The following is a 17,822-nucleotide window of genomic DNA, read 5'->3' on the forward strand; positions in this document are numbered from 1 at the left end:
AGCCTCGGAGTTTGAGGGCTTTAGCGGTATGCACGGCCAACTCATGCCGACCTCCTGGAACTCCCCGTCGGCTTCGCTCGCGGGTCGGTCCCGCTGATTTTTCTACCTTCATAATAAAAAAATCTTTTTTTTTTTATGGCATTTTCGGAAGCCTCAAGCCCACCTGGAGTTGCACGAGCAAGGCCACGTCGGCGTCTCCTTCCGAAAGCGGCCGGGAGCCAGTTCCGAGTATGAGCGGCGTGTGCCTGCCTTTTGCACCCGTGGGGGGATAGAGGGGCCCCTGGGGAGCTTGTACATGCCGGCAGCTTCCTTGTGGGAGCTCCACAGCGCCCGCGGCGAGTCCCGTTGTGTCCAGCCGGCTGACAAGCACTTCCGGTCCGCGAAGGATGCATGTCAGCGGCGGTGTGCCCGCTCCGGGTATGAGCGGCGTGTGCCTGCCTATGGCATCCTTGGGGGGATAGAGGAGCCATGGGGAAGCCGTGCCAGCCCGGTTGCAGCCGTGTATGAGCTCCTCAGCGCCAGCCTCGGAGTTTGAGGGCTTTAGCGGTATGCACGGCCAACTCATGCCGACCTCCTGGAACTCCCCGTCGGCTTCGCTCGCGGGTCGGTCCCGCTGATTTTTCTACCTTCATAATAAAAAAATCTTTTTTTTTTTATGGCATTTTCGGAAGCCTCAAGCCCACCTGGAGTTGCACGAGCAAGGCCACGTCGGCGTCTCCTTCCGAAAGCGGCCGGGAGCCAGTTCCGAGTATGAGCGGCGTGTGCCTGCCTTTTGCACCCGTGGGGGGATAGAGGGGCCCCTGGGGAGCTTGTACATGCCGGCAGCTTCCTTGTGGGAGCTCCACAGCGCCCGCGGCGAGTCCCGTTGTGTCCAGCCGGCTGACAAGCACTTCCGGTCCGCGAAGGATGCATGTCAGCGGCGGTGTGCCCGCTCCGGGTATGAGCGGCGTGTGCCTGCCTATGGCATCCTTGGGGGGATAGAGGAGCCATGGGGAAGCCGTGCCAGCCCGGTTGCAGCCGTGTATGAGCTCCTCAGCGCCAGCCTCGGAGTTTGAGGGCTTTAGCGGTATGCACGGCCAACTCATGCCGACCTCCTGGAACTCCCCGTCGGCTTCGCTCGCGGGTCGGTCCCGCTGATTTTTCTACCTTCATAATAAAAAAATCTTTTTTTTTTTATGGCATTTTCGGAAGCCTCAAGCCCACCTGGAGTTGCACGAGCAAGGCCACGTCGGCGTCTCCTTCCGAAAGCGGCCGGGAGCCAGTTCCGAGTATGAGCGGCGTGTGCCTGCCTTTTGCACCCGTGGGGGAATAGAGGAGCCATGGGGAAGCTGTGCATGCCCAAGCTTCAAACTGTCACCATGTCAACAGACATGGTGACAGCGTCCCGATCGCAAAGCAGGATTCAAACAGGACCAATCAGAGTGGTCCCTGTGCCGGAAACGAGCTGTGATTGGTCAGTACTGACAGGCCAATCATAGCGCAGGAGCAGTGTTGCCTGCCTATTGCACCCGTGGGGGGAATAGAGGAGCCATGGGGAAGCTGTGCATGCCCAAGCTTCAAACTGTCACCATGTCAACAGACATGGTGACAGTGTCCCGATCGCAAAGCAGGATTCAAACAGGACCAATCAGAGTGGTCCCTGTGCCGGAAACGAGCTGTGATTGGTCAGTACTGACAGGCCAATCACAGCGCAGTAGCAGTGGTGCCTGCCTATTGCACCCGTGGGGGGGATAGAGGAGCCATGGGGAAGCTGTGCATGCCCAAGCTTCAAACTGTCACCATGTCAACAGACATGGTGACAGCGTCCCGATCACAAAGCAGGATTCAAACAGGACCAATCAGAGTGGTCCCTGTGCCGGAAACGAGCTGTGATTGGTCAGTACTGACAGGCCAATCACAGCGCAGGAGCAGTGGTTTGCCGGCATCTCCGTCTCTGACAAGCTCTTTCCTGTCAGAGAGCTTGTGAGAGACGGAGACAGGAATAAATACAGTGCGTAAGTTCAAAAAAACCAGCGATCTGCCGCTTTTCTGCCCTTTTGTGCCCACTAACCTGTTTTTAGTTAGTTAGGTAGCACAAGTTTTTCAGTATGGCCAAAAGAGTCTTTTCAGCCGAGGAAGCATCTGCAATGCTGTGTTCCGACACGGACAGCGCAAGTGAAGGTGAGGAGCAGTTCGTGCTTCCATCTTCCTCTGCATCTAGTGACTCTGAATCTGCACCCCCCAGTCGGCGTAGAAGAGCCGTAGTTCCTGATCTGCCTGAGCTGACCTGGGAAGCTGCAGAGAATTATACCCCCCAGGTGCCTGAGTTTACAGCCCGCTCAGGCATTCAAATTGAAATGACGGGTTTCAGCCCCATTGATTATTTTAACCTTTTTTTTTCAGACTCCCTTTTAGCGTTAATGGTCCAGCAGACCAACATCTATGCGGAACAATTTATCGCCCAGAACCCTGACTCTTATTATGGGAGAAGCCAAAATTGGACCCCCACAAACCTAGTGGAATTGAGGAAGTTTTGGGGCATATTTTTAAGTTTTGGCCTAATAAAAAAGCCTAGGATTAGAGACTATTGGTCCCTTGATATTTTATATAACACCCCCATTTACCGCACAGTAATGCCAAGGAAGCGCTTCGAAGCCATCCTGAAATTCCTTCATTATAATGATAATAGCCAGTGCCCACCCCCACAGGCCCCAAATTTTGATAGGCTATATAAAATACGACCATTGATTGCCCACTACTCCCAAATTTTTTCCCACGTTTATACCCCCCAGCAAAATATTTCGGTAGATGAATCCCTAGTCAGCTTCAAGGGTAGACTGCACTTCAGGCAGTATCTACCCAATAAAAGAGCCCGGTACGGCATAAAGCTCTACAAGCTGTGCGAAAGTGCCACCGGTTACACCTACTCCTTTAGGGTCTATGAGGGAAAAGACTCTCATATAGATCCCCCAGAATGCCCCCCTTTCCTTGGAATTAGTGGAAATATCGTATGGGATCTTATCCATCCTTTACTTGGGAAAGGCTATCATCTTTATCTGGACAACTTTTATAACAGTGTCCCCTTAGTAAAAGTTCTCTTGTCCAGATCCACCTTGGCATGCGGAACAATCCGCAAAAATAAGAAGGGCCTCCCCAAAACATTGCTGGGTCAGATCCTAAAATTAGGAGAGAGCAAAGCTTTCTGCTGCGACAATCTGCTCCTCCTAAAGTATAAGGATAAAAGGGACGTCCTTATACTGACCAGCATACACGACAGCAGATGCAGCCTAGTCCCTGTACGTGGATCCACTTCCCAAGTCCCAAAACCATATTGTGTACAGGAGTACAACAAGTATATGGGTGGCGTTGACCTGTCCGACCAGGTTATAAAACCATACAACGCCATGCGCAAGACCAGAGTATGGTATAAGAAGCTGTCTGTGCATCTTACACAGATGGCTTTATACAACGCCTTTGTCCTCTATAGATATGCCAGCAGTGGAGGTACGTTCCTGCAATTTCAGGAAAAGGTCATAAAGTCCCTGATGTTTGGTAACCAGGAAGGAGAGGGCAGTTCATCTGGCTCTTCCGTCAGTAGGATAATTCCCGGCCAGCATTTCCCCACAGAAATCCCCCCCACTGAAAAAAAAAAGAAGCCCCAAAAAAAATGCCGTGTGTGTGCCAAGCGAGGCATTCGTAAGGACACCACATACCATTGTGAGACATGTCCCACAAATCCCGGCCTGTGCATGAAACAATGTTTCAAAATTTATCATACCTCCTTGGATTTTTAATTTATTTATTCATTATTCACCTTTTCTGTCTCCCATACTGGCCATGACCAATTATTAATTTTTCTACTGACCAGCCCCATTTAAAATTTGATCATTTAAAAATTGTAAAAAAAACACCTAAAACAAAACTAAAAATTCTCACTATACCCCTAGATAATTTCCTCAATGGGTGTAGTTTCCGAAATGGGGTCACTTGTGGGGGGTTTTCACTGTTTTGTCCCCTCAGGGGCTTTGTAAATGTGACAAGGCCTCTCAAACCATTCCTGCTAAATGTGATCTCCCAAAGCCAAATGGCACTCCATCCCTTCTAAGCCCTGCCCTGTGTTCAAATATCCGTTTATTACCACATGTGGGGTATTGTTTTACTCGGGAGAAATTGCTTTACAAATTTTACGGTGCTTTTTCTCCTTCAGTCCTTGTGGAAATGAGAAAAAAATGGCTAAACCTAAATTTTCTTTGAATAAATGTTGATTTTAATTTTCACGGCCTACTTCCAATAAATTCTGTAAAAAACCTGTGCGGTCAAAATGCTCACCATACCCCTAGATAATTTCCTTGAGGTGTCTAGTTTCCCAGATGGGGTCACTTGTGGGGGGTTTCCACTGTTTTGTCCCCTCAGGGGCTTTGTAAATGTGACAAGGCCTCTCAAACCATTCCTGCTAAATGTGATCTCCCAAAGCCAAATGGCACTCCATCCCTTCTAAGCCCTGCCCTGTGTTCAAATATCCGTTTATTACCACATGTGGGGTATTGTTTTACTCGGGAGAAATTGCTTTACAAATTTTACGGTGCTTTTTCTCCTTCAGTCCTTGTGGAAATGAGAAAAAAATGGCTAAACCTAAATTTTCTTTGAATAAATGTTGATTTTAATTTTCACGGCCTACTTCCAATAAATTCTGTAAAAAACCTGTGCGGTCAAAATGCTCACCATACCCCTAGATAATTTCCTTGAGGTGTCTAGTTTCCCAGATGGGGTCACTTGTGGGGGGTTTCCACTGTTTTGTCCCCTCAGGGGCTTTGTAAATGTGACAAGGCCTCTCAAACCATTCCTGCTAAATGTGATCTCCCAAAGCCAAATGGCACTCCATCCCTTCTAAGCCCTGCCCTGTGTTCAAATATCCGTTTATTACCACATGTGGGGTATTGTTTTACTCGGGAGAAATTGCTTTACAAATTTTACGGTGCTTTTTCTCCTTCAGTCCTTGTGGAAATGAGAAAAAAATGGCTAAACCTAAATTTTCTTTGAATAAATGTTGATTTTAATTTTCACGGCCTACTTCCAATAAATTCTGTAAAAAACCTGTGCGGTCAAAATGCTCACCATACCCCTAGATAATTTCCTTGAGGTGTCTAGTTTCCCAGATGGGGTCACTTGTGGGGGGTTTCCACTGTTTTGTCCCCTCAGGGGCTTTGTAAATGTGACAAGGCCTCTCAAACCATTCCTGCTAAATGTGATCTCCCAAAGCCAAATGGCACTCCATCCCTTCTAAGCCCTGCCCTGTGTTCAAATATCCGTTTATTACCACATGTGGGGTATTGTTTTACTCGGGAGAAATTGCTTTACAAATTTTACGGTGCTTTTTCTCCTTCAGTCCTTGTGGAAATGAGAAAAAAATGGCTAAACCTAAATTTTCTTTGAATAAATGTTGATTTTAATTTTCACGGCCTACTTCCAATAAATTCTGTAAAAAACCTGTGCGGTCAAAATGCTCACCATACCCCTAGATAATTTCCTTGAGGTGTCTAGTTTCCCAGATGGGGTCACTTGTGGGGGGTTTCCACTGTTTTGTCCCCTCAGGGGCTTTGTAAATGTGACAAGGCCTCTCAAACCATTCCTGCTAAATGTGATCTCCCAAAGCCAAATGGCACTCCATCCCTTCTAAGCCCTGCCCTGTGTTCAAATATCCGTTTATTACCACATGTGGGGTATTGTTTTACTCGGAAGAAATTGCTTTACAAATTTTACGGTGCTTTTTCTCCTTCAGTCCTTGTGGAAATGAGAAAAAAATGGCTAAACCTAAATTTTCTTTGAATAAATGTTGATTTTAATTTTCACGGCCTACTTCCAATAAATTCTGTAAAAAACCTGTGCGGTCAAAATGCTCACCATACCCCTAGATAATTTCCTTGAGGTGTCTAGTTTCCCAGATGGGGTCACTTGTGGGGGGTTTCCACTGTTTTGTCCCCTCAGGGGCTTTGTAAATGTGACAAGGCCTCTCAAACCATTCCTGCTAAATGTGATCTCCCAAAGCCAAATGGCACTCCATCCCTTCTAAGCCCTGCCCTGTGTTCAAATATCCGTTTATTACCACATGTGGGGTATTGTTTTACTCGGGAGAAATTGCTTTACAAATTTTACGGTGCTTTTTCTCCTTCAGTCCTTGTGGAAATGAGAAAAAAATGGCTAAACCTAAATTTTCTTTGAATAAATGTTGATTTTAATTTTCACGGCCTACTTCCAATAAATTCTGTAAAAAACCTGTGCGGTCAAAATGCTCACCATACCCCTAGATAATTTCCTTGAGGTGTCTAGTTTCCCAGATGGGGTCACTTTTGGGTGATTTGTACTGTTTTGTCACTGCAAGAGCCCTTCTAACAAAATAAGGCCCCAAAATCCACTAGGTGTTCCTTTGCTTCTGAGGCCTGTGCTTCATTCCAGTAGCACGCTACGACCACATGTGGGATATTTCCTAAAACTGCAGAAACTGGGCAACAAATATTGAGTTGAATTTCTCTGCTAAAACCTTCTGTGTAATAAAAAAATAGTATTAAAAATTTATTTCTGCCAATAAATATGAAATTTGTAAATTCCACCTCTACTTTGCTTTAATTCCTGTGAAATGTGTAAAGGGTTAAGACATTTTCTAAATGCTGTTTTGAATACTTTGAGGGGTGAAGTTTTTAAAATGGGGTGACTTTTTGGGGGTTTCTAATATATAAGGCCCTCAAAGCCACTTCACAACTGAACTGGCCCCTGTAAAAATGGCCTTTTGGCATTTTCTTGAAAATGTGAGAAATTGCTGCTAAAGTTGTAAGCCTTGTGATGTCATAGAAAAATAAAAGGATGTTCAAAAAATGATGCCAATCTAAAGTAGACATATGGGTGATGTTAATTAGCAACCATTTTGTGTGGTATAACTGCCTGTCTTACAAGCAGATACATTTAAATTGAGAAAAATGCTAATTTTTGCAATTTTTCTCTAATTTTCGGTGTTTTTCACAATTAAATATAGAATATATCGAGCAAATTTTGCTAGTAACTTAAAGTGCAATGTGTCACGAGAAAACAATCTCAGAATCGCTTGGATAGGTGAAAGCATTCCAGAGTTATTACCACATAAAGTGAACATGTCAGATTTGAAAAATGAGGCTCTGTCAGGAAGGTCAAAAGTGGCTAGGGCGGGAAGGGGTTAACCTAGTCCGGTCACCACCGTTACAGTCGGATGTCAGCTGTAAGATACAGCTGAGATCCGGTGATGATGGCACCGACTCAGCTTCTGAGCCGGTGCCAAACATTGTACGGCATTTTGCGGGAAGTCAATGCTTTCCAGGACGTACATATACGTCCAATGGCGGGAAGGGGTTAATAATGACTAAAATTGTTTTTTTTTATATTGCACCCATGGGGGGGATAGAGGAGCCATGGGGAAGCTGTGCAAGACCGGAGGCAGCCGTGTACGAGCTCCGCAGCGCCCGTTGCAGACTTCCAGGTTTCGAGCGGTAGACGCGGCCACCTCATGCCGACCTCCTGGAAGTCCCCGTCGGCCTCGCTCGCGGGTCGGTCCCGCTGATTTTTCTACCTTCTTAATAAAAAAATCTTTTTTTTTTTTTTGCATTTTCGGAAGCCTCAAGCCCACCTGGAGTTGCACGAGCAAGGCCACGTCGGCGTCTCCTTCCGAAAGCGGCCGGAGCCAGCTCCGTGTATGAGCGGTGTGTGCCTGCCTATTGCAGCCGTGGAGGGATAGAGGAGCCATGGGGAAGCTGTGCCAGCCCGGGGGCAGCCGTGTACGAGCTCCGCAGCGCCCGCGGCGAGTCCCGTTGTGTCCACCCGGCTGACAAGCACTTCCGCCCCGCCAATGATGCATGTCAGCTTCGGGGAGCCAGCTCCGCGTATGAGCGGTGTGTGCCTGCCTATTGCACCTGTGGGGGGATAGAGGGGCCCCGTAGGAGCTTGTGCATACCGGCAGCTTGCTTGTGGGAGCTGTGGTTCGCCCGTGGCGAGTCCCGTTGTGTCCACCCGGCTGACAAGCACTTCCGCCCCGCCAATGATGCATGTCAGCTTCGGGGAGCCAGCTCCGCGTATGAGCGGTGTGTGCCTGCCTATTGCACCTGTGGGGGGATAGAGGGGCCCCGTAGGAGCTTGTGCATACCGGCAGCTAGCTTGTGGGAGCTGTGGTTCGCCCGTGGCGAGTCCCGTTGTGTCCACCCGGCTGACAAGCACTTCCGCCCCGCCAATGATGCATGTCAGCTTCGGGGAGCCAGCTCCGCGTATGAGCGGTGTGTGCCTGCCTATTGCACCTGTGGGGGGATAGAGGGGCCCCGTAGGAGCTTGTGCATACCGGCAGCTAGCTTGTGGGAGCTGTGGTTCGCCCGTGGCGAGTCCCGTTGTGTCCACCCGGCTGACAAGCACTTCCGCCCCGCCAATGATGCATGTCAGCTTCGGGGAGCCAGCTCCGCGTATGAGCGGTGTGTGCCTGCCTATTGCACCTGTGGGGGGATAGAGGGGCCCCGTAGGAGCTTGTGCATACCGGCAGCTAGCTTGTGGGAGCTGTGGTTCGCCCGTGGCGAGTCCCGTTGTGTCCACCCGGCTGACAAGCACTTCCGCCCCGCCAATGATGCATGTCAGCTTCGGGGAGCCAGCTCCGCGTATGAGCGGTGTGTGCCTGCCTATTGCACCTGTGGGGGGATAGAGGGGCCCCGTAGGAGCTTGTGCATACCGGCAGCTTGCTTGTGGGAGCTGTGGTTCGCCCGTGGCGAGTCCCGTTGTGTCCACCCGGCTGACAAGCACTTCCGCCCCGCCAATGATGCATGTCAGCTTCGGGGAGCCAGCTCCGCGTATGAGCGGTGTGTGCCTGCCTATTGCACCTGTGGGGGGATAGAGGGGCCCCGTAGGAGCTTGTGCATACCGGCAGCTTGCTTGTGGGAGCTGTGGTTCGCCCGTGGCGAGTCCCGTTGTGTCCACCCGGCTGACAAGCACTTCCGCCCCGCCAATGATGCATGTCAGCTTCGGGGAGCCAGCTCCGCGTATGAGCGGTGTGTGCCTGCCTATTGCACCTGTGGGGGGATAGAGGGGCCCCGTAGGAGCTTGTGCATACCGGCAGCTTGCTTGTGGGAGCTGTGGTTCGCCCGTGGCGAGTCCCGTTGTGTCCACCCGGCTGATAAGCACTTCCGCCCCGCCAATGATGCATGTCAGCTTCGGGGAGCCAGCTCCGCGTATGAGCGGTGTGTGCCTGCCAATTGCACCTGTGGGGGGATAGAGGGGCCCCGTGGGAGCTGCTGGATGCCGGCAGCTTGCTTGTGGGAGCTGTGGTTCGCCCGTGGCGAGTCCCGTTGTGTCCACCCGGCTGATAAGCACTTCCGCCCCGCCAATGATGCATGTCAGCTTCGGGGAGCCAGCTCCGCGTATGAGCGGTGTGTGCCTGCCAATTGCACCTGTGGGGGGATAGAGGGGCCCCGTGGGAGCTGCTGGATGCCGGCAGCTTCCTTGTGGGAGCTCCACAGCGCCCGCGGTCCTCTGCGGACTTCCAGGGCAAGAGCGGTAGGAGCCTCCACCTCATGCCGACCTCCTGGAAGTCCCCGTCGGCCTAGCTCGCGGGTCGGCCCCGCTGTTTTTTTTTTTTACCTTCTTAATAAAAAAACTTTTTTTTTTTATGGTATTTTCGGAAGCCCCAAGCCCACCTGCATTTGCACGAGCAAGGCCACCTCGGTTACTCCTACCGAAAGCGGCCGGGAGCCAGCTCGGTGTACGAGCGGCGTGTGCCTGCCTATTGCAGCCGTGGGGGGATAGAGGAGCCATGGGGAAGCTGTGCCAGCCCGGGGGCAGCCCTGTACGAGCTCCACAGCGCCCGCGGCGAGTCCCGTCGTGTCCACCCGGCTGACAAGCACTTCCGGTCCGCGAGTGATGCATGACAGCGGCCGGGAGCCAGCTCCGCGTATCAGCGGCGTGTGCCGGCCTTTTGCACCCGTGGGGGGATAGAGGGGCCCCGTGGGAGCTTGTACATGCCGGCAGCTTCCTTGTGGGAGCTCCACAGCGCCCGCGGCGAGTCCCGTAGTTCACCCGCCCGACATGCACTTCCGGTCCGCGACGGACTTCCAGGGCTCAAGCGGTAGGTGCGGCCACCTCATGCCGACCTCCTGGAACTCCCCCTCGGCCTGGCTCGCGTGTCTGTCTTCATTCACGTTTTGGAGAAAAAACCCTATGAGGTTTTTATTTTGGCCTTCAGCCAAGCAGCCGTTCCAGGAGGCCGGGCATTTTGGCACCTCCCACCGGTGTAATTGGCGAGGTGACACTTTTAGGGGTGTGAATATCTCCTACGCCTGAAATACTGTGAGAGGGAGAACTTGCTCCGCCCCCCAAGTCCAACACTTCCAGGACGAGAGGAGGGCGGGAGGCGTTCCCTGCTTAGGCCGAATGCGGCTTCCAGGGAGATAGCGGCACCAAGCCGCCCTCTCACGCCGCTGCCCTGGATGTCCCCGTCGGCCTCGCTCGCGGGTTGGTCCCGCTGTTTTTTTTTTACCTTCTTAATAAAATTTTTTTTTTTTTTTTATGCCATTTTCTGAAGTCCCAAGCCCACCTGGAGTTGCACGAGCCCGGCCACCTCGGTGACTCCTACCGAAAGCGGCCGGGAGCCATCTCCGAGTATGAGCGGCGTGTGCCTGCCTATTGCACCCGTGGGGGGATAGAGGGGCCCCGTGGGAGCTGCTGCATGCCGGCAGCTTCCTTGTGGGAGCTCCACAGCGCCCGCGGTCCTCTGCGGACTTCCAGGGCAAGAGCGGTAGGAGCCTCCACCTCATGCCGACCTCCTGGAAGTCCCCGTCGGCCTAGCTCGCGGGTCGGTCCCGCTGTTTTTTTTTTTACCTTCTTAATAAAAAAATCTTTTTTTTTTTATGGTATTTTCGGAAGCCCCAAGCCCACCTGCATTTGCACGAGCAAGGCCACCTCGGTGACTCCTACCGAAAGCGGCCGGGAGCCACCTCGGTGTACGAGCGGCGTGTGCCTGCCTATTGCACCCGTGGGGGGATAGAGGAGCCATGGGGAAGCCGTGCCAGCCCGGGGGCAGCAGTGTACGAGCTCCGTAGCGCCCTGCGGTCCTCGGCGGACTTCCAGGGCAAGAGCGGTAGGCGCGGCCACCTCATGCCGACCTCCTGGAAGTCCCCGTCGGCCTGGCTCGCGTCTCGGTCCCGCTGTGTGTTTTACCTTCATAATAAAAAAAACTTTTTTTTTTTATGGTATTTTCTGAAGTCCCAAGCCGACCTGCAGTTGCAGGAGCTCGGCCACCTCGGCAACTCCTACCGAAAGCCGTGAAATAGGAAGTACAAACGGGAGCTGCTCCCGTTCCAAGCCGGGAAGGACTTCCATGGTGTGACCGGTAGGTAGTGACACCTCCTGCCGGCCTCCTGGAAGTCCCGGTCGGCCTGGCTGGCAGGTCTGTCTTCATTGACGTTTTGGAGGAAAAACCCTATGAGGTTTTTATTTTGGGCTTCAGCCGGGCAGCAGTTCCAGGAGCCCGGGTAAGTTGGCACCTTACCCCGGTGTATTTGAGGTGGTGACACTTTTAGGGGTGCGAATATCTCCTTCACCTGAAATCCTGTGAGAGGGCATTTCTGCTCCGCGTTCCAAGTCCCTACGGTTCTTCCTAGCGGGAAGTCCTAACCGTTTGTGGCCGAGAAGGACTTCCATGGTGTGACCGGTATGTAGTGGCACGTCATGCCGGCCTCCTGGAAGTCCCCGTCGGCCTCGTTGGCTGGTCGGTCCGGTGCACCTGGACTTCCACGAAAGAACTTTGGTGCATTCTTTCTGGAGTCCCAGGCCGACCAGCAGTTGTAGGAGCTCGGCCACGTTGGCGAGTCCAACCGAGAGTACCGTGAAGGAGGACGTGCTGCACGTTCTAGCGGGAGCTGCACCTGGTCCAACCCGAGAAGGACTTCCATGGTGTGACCGGTATGTAGTGGCACGTCATGCCGGCCTCCTGGAAGTCCCCGTCGGCCTGGCTGGCAGGTCTGTCTTCATTGACGTTTTGGAGGAAAAACCCTATGAGGTTTTTATTTTGGGCTTCAGCCGGGCAGCAGTTCCAGGAGCCCGGGTAAGTTGGCACCTTACCCCGGTGTATTTGAGGTGGTGACACTTTTAGGGGTGCGAATATCTCCTTCACCTGAAATCCTGTGAGAGGGCATTTCTGCTCCGCGTTCCAAGTCCCTACGGTTCTTCCTAGCGGGAAGTCCTAACCGTTTGTGGCCGAGAAGGACTTCCATGGTGTGACCGGTATGTAGTGGCACGTCATGCCGGCCTCCTGGAAGTCCCCGTCGGCCTCGTTGGCTGGTCGGTCCGGTGCACCTGGACTTCCACGAAAGAACTTTGGTGCATTCTTTCTGGAGTCCCAGGCCGACCAGCAGTTGTAGGAGCTCGGCCACGTTGGCGAGTCCAACCGAGAGTACCGTGAAGGAGGACGTGCTGCACGTTCTAGCGGGAGCTGCACCTGGTCCAACCCGAGAAGGACTTCCATGGTGTGACCGGTATGTAGTGGCACGTCATGCCGGCCTCCTGGAAGTCCCCGTCGGCCTGGCTGGCAGGTCTGTCTTCATTGACGTTTTGGAGGAAAAACCCTATGAGGTTTTTATTTTGGGCTTCAGCCGGGCAGCAGTTCCAGGAGCCCGGGTAAGTTGGCACCTTACCCCGGTGTATTTGAGGTGGTGACACTTTTAGGGGTGCGAATATCTCCTTCACCTGAAATCCTGTGAGAGGGCATTTCTGCTCCGCGTTCCAAGTCCCTACGGTTCTTCCTAGCGGGAAGTCCTAACCGTTTGTGGCCGAGAAGGACTTCCATGGTGTGACCGGTATGTAGTGGCACGTCATGCCGGCCTCCTGGAAGTCCCCGTCGGCCTCGTTGGCTGGTCGGTCCGGTGCACCTGGACTTCCACGAAAGAACTTTGGTGCATTCTTTCTGGAGTCCCAGGCCGACCAGCAGTTGTAGGAGCTCGGCCACGTTGGCGAGTCCAACCGAGAGTACCGTGAAGGAGGACGTGCTGCACGTTCTAGCGGGAGCTGCACCTGGTCCAACCCGAGAAGGACTTCCATGGTGTGACCGGTATGTAGTGGCACGTCATGCCGGCCTCCTGGAAGTCCCCGTCGGCCTGGCTGGCAGGTCTGTCTTCATTGTCGTTTTGGAGGAAAAACCCTATGAGGTTTTTATTTTGGGCTTCAGCCGGGCAGCAGTTCCAGGAGCCCGGGTAAGTTGGCACCTTACCCCGGTGTATTTGAGGTGGTGACACTTTTAGGGGTGCGAATATCTCCTTCACCTGAAATCCTGTGAGAGGGCATTTCTGCTCCGCGTTCCAAGTCCCTACGGTTCTTCCTAGCGGGAAGTCCTAACCGTTTGTGGCCGAGAAGGACTTCCATGGTGTGACCGGTATGTAGTGGCACGTCATGCCGGCCTCCTGGAAGTCCCCGTCGGCCTCGTTGGCTGGTCGGTCCGGTGCACCTGGACTTCCACGAAAGAACTTTGGTGCATTCTTTCTGGAGTCCCAGGCCGACCAGCAGTTGTAGGAGCTCGGCCACGTTGGCGAGTCCAACCGAGAGTACCGTGAAGGAGGACGTGCTGCACGTTCTAGCGGGAGCTGCACCTGGTCCAACCCGAGAAGGACTTCCATGGTGTGACCGGTATGTAGTGGCACGTCATGCCGGCCTCCTGGAAGTCCCCGTCGGCCTGGCTGGCAGGTCTGTCTTCATTGACGTTTTGGAGGAAAAACCCTATGAGGTTTTTATTTTGGGCTTCAGCCGGGCAGCAGTTCCAGGAGCCCGGGTAAGTTGGCACCTTACCCCGGTGTATTTGAGGTGGTGACACTTTTAGGGGTGCGAATATCTCCTTCACCTGAAATCCTGTGAGAGGGCATTTCTGCTCCGCGTTCCAAGTCCCTACGGTTCTTCCTAGCGGGAAGTCCTAACCGTTTGTGGCCGAGAAGGACTTCCATGGTGTGACCGGTATGTAGTGGCACGTCATGCCGGCCTCCTGGAAGTCCCCGTCGGCCTCGTTGGCTGGTCGGTCCGGTGCACCTGGACTTCCACGAAAGAACTTTGGTGCATTCTTTCTGGAGTCCCAGGCCGACCAGCAGTTGTAGGAGCTCGGCCACGTTGGCGAGTCCAACCGAGAGTACCGTGAAGGAGGACGTGCTGCACGTTCTAGCGGGAGCTGCACCTGGTCCAACCCGAGAAGGACTTCCATGGTGTGACCGGTATGTAGTGGCACGTCATGCCGGCCTCCTGGAAGTCCCCGTCGGCCTGGCTGGCAGGTCTGTCTTCATTGACGTTTTGGAGGAAAAACCCTATGAGGTTTTTATTTTGGGCTTCAGCCGGGCAGCAGTTCCAGGAGCCCGGGTAAGTTGGCACCTTACCCCGGTGTATTTGAGGTGGTGACACTTTTAGGGGTGCGAATATCTCCTTCACCTGAAATCCTGTGAGAGGGCATTTCTGCTCCGCGTTCCAAGTCCCTACGGTTCTTCCTAGCGGGAAGTCCTAACCGTTTGTGGCCGAGAAGGACTTCCATGGTGTGACCGGTATGTAGTGGCACGTCATGCCGGCCTCCTGGAAGTCCCCGTCGGCCTCGTTGGCTGGTCGGTCCGGTGCACCTGGACTTCCACGAAAGAACTTTGGTGCATTCTTTCTGGAGTCCCAGGCCGACCAGCAGTTGTAGGAGCTCGGCCACGTTGGCGAGTCCAACCGAGAGTACCGTGAAGGAGGACGTGCTGCACGTTCTAGCGGGAGCTGCACCTGGTCCAACCCGAGAAGGACTTCCATGGTGTGACCGGTATGTAGTGGCACGTCATGCCGGCCTCCTGGAAGTCCCCGTCGGCCTGGCTGGCAGGTCTGTCTTCATTGACGTTTTGGAGGAAAAACCCTATGAGGTTTTTATTTTGGGCTTCAGCCGGGCAGCAGTTCCAGGAGCCCGGGTAAGTTGGCACCTTACCCCGGTGTATTTGAGGTGGTGACACTTTTAGGGGTGCGAATATCTCCTTCACCTGAAATCCTGTGAGAGGGCATTTCTGCTCCGCGTTCCAAGTCCCTACGGTTCTTCCTAGCGGGAAGTCCTAACCGTTTGTGGCCGAGAAGGACTTCCATGGTGTGACCGGTATGTAGTGGCACGTCATGCCGGCCTCCTGGAAGTCCCCGTCGGCCTCGTTGGCTGGTCGGTCCGGTGCACCTGGACTTCCACGAAAGAACTTTGGTGCATTCTTTCTGGAGTCCCAGGCCGACCAGCAGTTGTAGGAGCTCGGCCACGTTGGCGAGTCCAACCGAGAGTACCGTGAAGGAGGACGTGCTGCACGTTCTAGCGGGAGCTGCACCTGGTCCAACCCGAGAAGGACTTCCATGGTGTGACCGGTATGTAGTGGCACGTCATGCCGGCCTCCTGGAAGTCCCCGTCGGCCTGGCTGGCAGGTCTGTCTTCATTGTCGTTTTGGAGGAAAAACCCTATGAGGTTTTTATTTTGGGCTTCAGCCGGGCAGCAGTTCCAGGAGCCCGGGTAAGTTGGCACCTTACCCCGGTGTATTTGAGGTGGTGACACTTTTAGGGGTGCGAATATCTCCTTCACCTGAAATCCTGTGAGAGGGCATTTCTGCTCCGCGTTCCAAGTCCCTACGGTTCTTCCTAGCGGGAAGTCCTAACCGTTTGTGGCCGAGAAGGACTTCCATGGTGTGACCGGTATGTAGTGGCACGTCATGCCGGCCTCCTGGAAGTCCCCGTCGGCCTCGGCCACCTGTCGTTAAGCTGTGAGAGGAGCACGTGCTCCCGCGCCGTTTGAGTCTTTGGAATTTGTCCAAGACTCCTCAGATCGATCTGGCTCCCCGCGACCCGGCGGCGGAGGGACCACTCGCTCGGCAGTGCTTTGGAGCACTGTCGGTTACGGCGAGCGCGTCTTCCTCCCACACCGTCCGGGTCTGTTTCGCCCCCGGCCACCTACGGCCGGTGTCCCAAAAAGCCCGGCGGTCCTGCTAAGGCGGGCGCCGGTACCTCTCGCTCCCGCGAGGTGCGTTTGCTCAGTGCTGCTTCTATCACTCTAAAAGGCGTCCGAGAGTGTGCTGGTGTCGCCGGAGCCCGAGGCGCGAGAGAAAGCTTTAAACGACGGGGAGGCAGTGACCGCCCCCGTATGTCCGCTGCTCGCAAGGGCCTCTCTAGCCGAGGTGCTCCCAGGCGCACCCGCGCATGGGGCACGGTTGTTTTTCGCAAGTAGTCCAAAGCCGTCTTCCGCCTCGCCCGAGGCTGGAAGTGTCGGCGTGGCTCCCGCATGCAAGCCACACGCGGCTCCACGGTGGCTTCCCTCCCCCCCTCTCCGGAGGGGGGCGGCCCCATCCCATGTGGAGCCGCTAAGCCGCCGGGAAAGCGGCCTCGGTTCCCCGTGGGCGACAAAGGCGTCCTCCTCGGCACTTTGCGAGCTGGGCCGCCAGAGAGAGCAGTTAACCCGGATTGTCGAGGTTGTTGTTGCCTTTGTCCCATATTACCTAAGCCTGGTCCTTGTTACCTTACTGGTAAGGGTTAGGGACGCTGAGCGCGCTCCATCTTCTCGGCTCTATGTTGGGCTCTCTCTAAACAGGTCCTCGACTTAAGACCGACCGGTCTTCGTAGGCATCCTTCATCTCGGCAGGTTGCGAGCTGGGCCGTCGGTGAGAGCAGTTAACCCGGATTGTCGAGGTTGCCGTTGCCTTTGTCCCATATTACCTAAGCCTGGTCCTTGATACCTTACTGGTAAGGGTTAGGGACGATGAGCGCGCTCCATCTTCTCGGCTCTATGTTGGGCTCTCTCTAAACAGGTCCTCGACTTACGATTCTGCCCCGACCGACCGACCGGTCTTCGTAGGCGTCCTCCATCTCGGCAGGTTGCGAGCTGGGCCGCCGGTGAGAGCAGTTAACCCGGATTGTCGAGGTTGCCGTTGCCTTTGTCCCATATTACCTAAGCCTGGTCCTTGATACCTTACTGGTAAGGGTTAGGGACGATGAGCGCGCTCCATCTTCTCGGCTCTATGTTGGGCTCTCTCTAAACAGGTCCTCGACTTACGATTCTGCCCCGACCGACCGACCGGTCTTCGTAGGCGTCCTCCATCTCGGCAGGTTGCGAGCTGGGCCGCCGGTGAGAGCAGTTAACCCGGATTGTCGAGGTTGCCGTTGCCTTTGTCCCATATTACCTAAGCCTGGTCCTTGATACCTTACTGGTAAGGGTTAGGGACAATGAGCGCGCTCCATCTTCTCGGCTCTATGTTGGGCTCTCTCTAAACAGGTCCTCGACTTACGATGCTGCCCCGACCGACCGGTCTTCGTAGGCTTCCTCCATCTCGGCAGGTTGCGAGCTGGGCCGCCGGTGAGAGCAGATAACAACCCGGATTGTCGAGGTTGCCGTTGCCTTTGTCCCATATTACCTAAGCCTGGTCCTTGTTACCTTACTGGTAAGGGTTAGGGACGCTGAGCGCGCTCCATCTTCTCGGCTCTATGTTGGGCTCTCTCTGAACAGGTCCTAGACTTACGATGCTGCCCCGACCGGTCTTCGTAGGCGTCCTCCTCCTCGGCAGGTTGAGAGCTGGCCCGCGGTGAGAGTATGCAGCCCGGACTGTTCTGAAGCGTCACAGTGGCATATTGAACCCCCCGGTTGACTTACATTCTTGTGGTCGCGAAACCTGGATGCGGTCTCAGTGCCAATCTGCGTCCAACAACGGGGCTCTTGGTTGCTCTCTTTCCATGTGTCCTCGAATGTCTTCCGATGCCTTGGAAGGGTCGGTCGGTTGTTTGAAGACATCCTCCTCCTCGGCAGGTTGAGAGCTGGCCCGCGGTGAGAGTATGCAGCCCGG

This window comes from Rhinoderma darwinii, chromosome 3 (genome assembly GCF_050947455.1).
Source record: "Rhinoderma darwinii isolate aRhiDar2 chromosome 3, aRhiDar2.hap1, whole genome shotgun sequence".
Classification (NCBI taxonomy): Eukaryota; Metazoa; Chordata; class Amphibia; order Anura; family Rhinodermatidae; genus Rhinoderma; species Rhinoderma darwinii.